The sequence below is a fragment of the Pollicipes pollicipes genome, unplaced genomic scaffold, assembly GCF_011947565.3.
Source record: "Pollicipes pollicipes isolate AB1234 unplaced genomic scaffold, Ppol_2.1 Scaffold_6686;HRSCAF=7923_pilon_pilon_pilon, whole genome shotgun sequence".
NCBI lineage: Eukaryota > Metazoa > Arthropoda > Thecostraca > Pollicipedomorpha > Pollicipedidae > Pollicipes > Pollicipes pollicipes.
Genome location: NW_023596921.1, coordinates 14200558 through 14206910, shown reverse-complemented (window position 1 = coordinate 14206910; position 6353 = coordinate 14200558).

Here is a 6353-nt window from a genome sequence, read left to right as displayed (position 1 = left end):
TTAAGAGCTCTCACCAGGGGACTCAATTTATGGGACTCCTGGAATGAAAGACTGGGCATATTCCTGTGAGTGCTGATGGCAACAAAGACGCGGCTATCGGCGGCCTGCAGCCTACTGCCAACGGCCATCTTGCACCAGTTGTTGTAGGTAAGGATCATTTCTGCCAACACAGCTGCGAGCTGACCTCTTGGCTGCAAGCCAAAATCAGCCGCAGCTGCCAGAGGCGTGGTGGCCGGAGACGCCGAATATCCCCTAAAGTCGGAGACGTCTCCTAAAGCCGGAGACGTCTCCCAAAGCTGGGGACATCTCCTGAAGCCGGAGACGTCCCCTGAAGCCGGAGACGTCTCCTGAAGCCGGAGACGTTCCCTTAAGCAGGAGACGTCCCCTGAAGCCGGAGACGTCCCCTGAAGCCGGAGGCGTCCCCCTAAAGCCGGAGACGTGCCCTGAAGTCGGAGACGTCACCTGAAGTCGGAGACGCCCTCTGAAGTCGGAGACGCCGAAATGTGTGTCTAGCCTCATCATAAGCGAATGCCGGGTGCGCCGCTGCGGCCGCTGTGCGAGGCAAATAAGCAGTACTGTTGTATGCTGCTTCCTAGGCGTGGCGAACCGAATGCATTGCGCAAACCTGGCAATGCTTCAGTTGTTTTGAATTCGATCGGTCTGAAGAGAGATATATGTGTATTTATAAATATGCATATATATATATATATATATATATATATATATATATATATATATATGTATAATGTGTAACACACGCGGAAGCTGAGGGGTGAATCCAGTCACTTAAGTTTGACAGCTTACCAGTGTTATGTATGAGATACCCCCCCGTCTAGGACTGGTCATCGACTGGAGGGTAATGACGTTCTGGGGGAACAGAGCGCCAGCGCCCCCCAGCAGGGCGGCCATCGTGATGAGCTGCCCCACCTCTGCTGGTGGGGCGGCTCGCCGACCGGAGAGGCCGGTCACTGTGACCGTGACCGACAGAGGTAGCATGCCATGCGACGGCCCCGTCTGGCGCCTGCACTCTGTCGGCAGCACGTTGATGTGCGGCAGACGACTGTGTGCGTCTGCTCTCTCACGCTATGGCGCGGGGTGCCTTCTCGTCTTGACCTGCCCTTGGATGGCATGCGGACTCGTTATACCCCGACACGAGATCCCGTCCGCAGGCCGCAGAGGTGACCCGCTTGACCCGATGTGAACGGCTGTTCAGTGCGTAGAGAGCCCTACGCGAGCAGTCACAGCGGTTGCGTTGGATTCGGCTGGTTGGTTTTTCGAGCCCTTTAGGCCAGCATTGGCTATTTATGGCTATGAGATGCAGGATGAAGTGAGTGGTGGGACAGTGCTTCAGTCGTGGTGAGAGGGCCGACGGGCCTTACCCTGCACACAGGAATCCTCTGGGGGGTACGTGCGAGTGTTGGAGCGGTATTCCCGCCAGAGCGGCACTTAGCGCGCCTTGGGCCGACGGCCGCGGCTCTCCCCGAGAAATGTCGTGGGGCGAGCAGTCAGAATGAGGCGAGTGAGAACTGAACAGCGAGTGATGCTTCGGACTGAGGACTTGCTGTTTACCTAAACCTGACCTCGAGAAGCATTCAATTTCCCCTTATTTATCTATTCATTCCTTTATTTGCGCGAGACCCCACGCGATTGACAAAGTCATCACCGCTTATCCAATTGGCTGCAGTCTATGCGCAGGGATGCTCGTCCTTGCTGCTTCTCAATAGCAAACCATTGCATCCATCCGGCCGGTAAGCGCCGCTCTCTTCCGGCTGCGCCCCGGGACAGCGCCACCGACGGCCGCGTGTTCGCGGCGCCGTCCGCCGGGCGGCGCTAGCGTCTGCGCGGCCGGCTGGCGTAGATCGATGCTCCGGCGGCGCGGGCGGCCTCATGTGTGGCGGCGGCGTGGCGAGGTCTGTCGGGAGAGAGCGGGCGGCCGGGGCGGACGGCGTGCGCACCAGGCTTGGGACCTCCAGTGGAAAGTAGATAACTACGCGACGATCCTGTGAGTACCAGACTCTGGCTTTCCATGGCCTTGCTCGCGAAGTCCCTGGAAGTGCTGCCGGGCATGGGCGGAGAATTGATGACGTCAGACGCAGCAAGAGACGGAGGACCTGGGGCCGTTCCACAGCGAAAAGGCATCAGCTGTAACGGATCCCCGATAGACCAATCGCGCGATGGCTGGCCATTGGTTGGCATATAAATGCATTGTTGGAATATCCAGCGGGTTCTGGTGAACGAGCCTTTATTAGAGAGTCACACAGCTTGTAATGACTTATATAAACCACAATTTAACAAAATATGCAATTTGGTGATGCAGGAGATCCATTGTGATCCGGCTGACCAACGCGTCTTAGCCGACATTCAATCGGTCTGGTACGTCAGCAGCGTTACATGACCGTGCGGTCGATAGATACCTTTCCAAACCATCACCACCTGGTCCGGCTCTTCCCACCGGCGCTGCGTGCTAGTTCGGGGATGGAGCCGTCTCCGCCCTGCGCGGCGAGGCACGGCCCGTCACAGATGCCCGGCTGGCCAGCTGAGCCGGTTCCGCTGCGGCGGTGCGTCTCGCTGGCGGCTGCGGCCTGCTGGAGCCGGCCGGGCGTATTCGGTCAGCAGCGGGCGCCGGCCGCCGCCGCGGCCGCGTGCGGTCAGCCGCCGGGCACCGCCTCTCCGCTCCAATCGGCCCGGCCGATGTTTGGCTTGGCCGGCCGGCGTCGGACCGCGGGACTTCTCAGCGGGCGCTCCAGCGGGCTGGCCGCCGCGTGCGCAGACCGGGCGCCAGAGTGCGCCGGGCGGCCGAAGGACGGCCAGCTGGCCGGTCTGGACCGGGCCGCCGCGCACACGCGCTGCAGCGCCAAACCGGAGTGGGCTATCTCCGAATGGGCCTGCGGTGCTCTATGACGCCTCGCCTTATCATGGTGCAGATGTTTGTTTGTGATGGCTGGGCATGGACCATGGTCAAGTTTGACATACGATGCCCATGTATGCATTTATCATACCGACTAAATGAAATTATGAAAAACGTGTGTGGGGGGGGGGGGGGGGGAGCGGCCACGCGACGCGGCCCACGCGAGCTGAGTTGACGCGGCGCCCAAAGCGATGGTTACATGCCGGGGACAGCGGAAGAGGCATGCTAGGCGCTAGCAGAGGCGGAGACAGGGCAGACCAACTGGGAGGCAAAAGATAAATGGGTCAATAGTGGCAGACCCAGTACAGCAACGCGCATGCCTTAAAAGAAAGACAAACACGGAACTGATGATGAAACATGTCAAAAGGCTGGAAATTTGTTACGCCCTTGTTGCTCGAACCATGTCGACACGCATCAGCCCTGCCAGAGCCCGTTGTTCATCAGCCAATGGAAGCCCATTCCTTACTTCGGGGTTAGCTATTCCTTACCTTTGACGTCACGACCCAAGGCCATAACATACCCACCCAAGGGACAAAGTAAGTGCGTTTGTTTAGAAGTAAGTCGCAGGTGCTGACATAGTAGCGCATTGCAACGGTCGATGCGCTGTTGGTGGTCTCGTATGTCCAGCAGTAGGTCTTGACCTTATATGAAAAATGTGGTCGATAATGATATATGTGGCTACATACCACTGGCCAAAAACTCCTGTTGGAATCATATTTAAGTGTGCCATTTATGTGCGCTACATGTCCCCATGAGGTTGGATCAGCCGATTTTAACTGCGCTCATATATTGCATTAAGGGCGTTCCCCATGGGCGTGCATCTATGACGCAACCTCAGTGGGCGGAGCTTGGGTCGTAAATCAGAGAGGAACTGGGCGGGAAGATCTGGGCCGCGTTCCCCATTTCCAGGCGTTCCCCATTTCAGACGCCGTCCACAAGTTTTAATGTATGACATCAAATGTATAATGTATGACATCAAAAGGTACTTGTGACGTGATAGGTAGCAGCCTCGGGTGGGTGCTTTTGTAAGGGGGAACGCGGCCGTGGTCGCTAATGGGCATGGAGCTCTGCCCTCCACAGCCTACCACTTCACGCGATCCCCGCATCCCGTCATCCCAACAGACTTTCAGCATCCTTTTTCTTTCGTGGTCATCCGACATGCGGTTGGCAGACAAGTTGCAAAAGCCACTGGGGAAATGGAAATTAAGTACCACGATGACGAAACCTTTAGCAGCCGTTGCATATACCATAGACGTACATAGGCGACGCGGAATGTGATACTATCAAAGATAACAGAGTTTTTTGTTTATAATGTTACTGTTTGCAATCTGCGCAATTATTGGCCCTTTGCATGCTCAGAACTGAGGCAGAGCTCTCCAAAAATAATTCGGGGAGGGGATTCTAAAACTTATTTCCAACTACAGTTGGTGACCGTACTTCGAATGCATTGTCGTAGGCCACTGGTAAAGGGATGTTTCACATTTGAAATATTGATAAGGCATCAGATATGACGAAATGAGCTCACTTATTTCTATTGGTATGCTTTTAAACGCAAAAGGCTGCTCTAGACAACATAATTTCTCTATGCTGTAGTAAATATGCCCTCAGTGTGTAATTGTTGATTACGGCATCGTACCTTACACAGCATTAAGAGTCATTTGACGAGCGTTATATCTGGAAATCGTGTCCACGAACGCCAGTTATTAACGATCCGACAATAATATTTTGACTGGCCTTGATCGCTGCATGGACAACGGAATGGCATGATTTTCAGGACTTTATTATCGCGTCACGAATGACTGGATAGCCTTGAAATAGATTCGCCGAAAATCTGCACATCTCCGCGGGCCTGTAGCTCGGGAACTAGAAGGGCTTAGGTCTTAAGAAGAGCATGCCGGGCAATGCGTCGAGTAATGTTTAAAATGGTTATTTCATTTGAACACCTCGTGCAAAGTTAGAACAACCCCTTTAAATAAGATTATTAGAGGCTCAGAACCCCACCCTCGAAATATTCAAAGGCATTAAAATTTGACTGCAGTGCCATAACTATGGGTGCACCTGGTACGTAGCGGAGAACGCGAAGTTGAACATGCACCCCATCTCTGTGTATTTCTGAGATCTTCTGGAAACTCTGCAAGGTAGTTTTATTGCTCTTTGGGGAAATTGCCTGCATTTTCTCAATGCGAGAACAAGATATGGCCCTGCATATTTTTGATTTGTGTGATTAGGAGCGTGTGCATGGGTTTCAGTTCTGGGTTTCTGTCTCTCAGTTGGGGTGCTTCTGGGCGCGGGATGACCGACAGGTGTGTCGACTGATGACGCTTTGCATGATAGCTATGCTGACATGACAGCTGTTAGACGTCTGGGTGCTCGGCCCACGAAATGGTGCACCTTGGCTGACCGGATCATCTGGCCCGGTCCGTTTCCAGCGGCCACTCTGCGACTGTGCACCTACAGTCATTCCCCTCCCAGTCCACTGCAGCGGCCACCGGCTGCTATTACCTCCAGGCTATTTCTAGGACCGAACATAAACCTGAACCCATTCAATGTTATTTGTCGTCATCATGTATCAGTACTGGCATCATTAGCATCGAAAAACTCTTTTTTAATTTAGGGAGCGTCTGAAATTCCGAACTATCCCGGATCCAACCCTACATCGGCCAGTGGGATGTATATTACACCCACCCACACCCACACCCATACCCACACCACCCACACACCCACACACCCACCACACCCACACCCACACCCACACCCACACACCCACACCCACACCCACACCCACACACACCACACCCACACCCACACCCATCCACCCACACACTCACATCCACACCCCAACACCCACACGCACACGCACACGCACACGCACCCACACCCACACCCCACCCAAACCACACACACATACATGTGTATATATATATATATATATATATATATATATATATATATATTGCGTGCGTGTATGTGTTGCTGCACGCGGGCGTTGTTTGTTGGCTGTTGATCATTGCAGCGTGCGGTACGGCAGCACGACGCCACCTGACCCTGCGTGCGGCATAGCAACGTAGTGTTGGATCGCGCTGGAAAGTAGCCCCCCCCCCCCCCCTCTCCCATTTAGCTCGCTGATCCGAGTCAGTCCGGAGCAGAGAGGCGCACTGGGTCGACAGCGGCCTGCTGGGTCGTAAACAACCATCGTCTTGGCCTCAATAACACGCTCAGGGAGAGAGGAGAGAGGAGAGGAGAGGGGGGAGGGAGGGAGGGAGGGAGGGAGGGAGGGAGGGAGGGAGGGAGGGAGGGAGGGACGGGACGGGAGGGACGGGAGGGGAGGGGAGGGGAGGGGAGGGGAGGGGAGGGGAGGGGAGGGGAGGGAGGGGGGGGAGGGAGGAGGGGGAGGGAGGGAGGGAGAGGGAGGAGAGAGGAGGAGGGGGAGAGGGAGAGAAAGAGA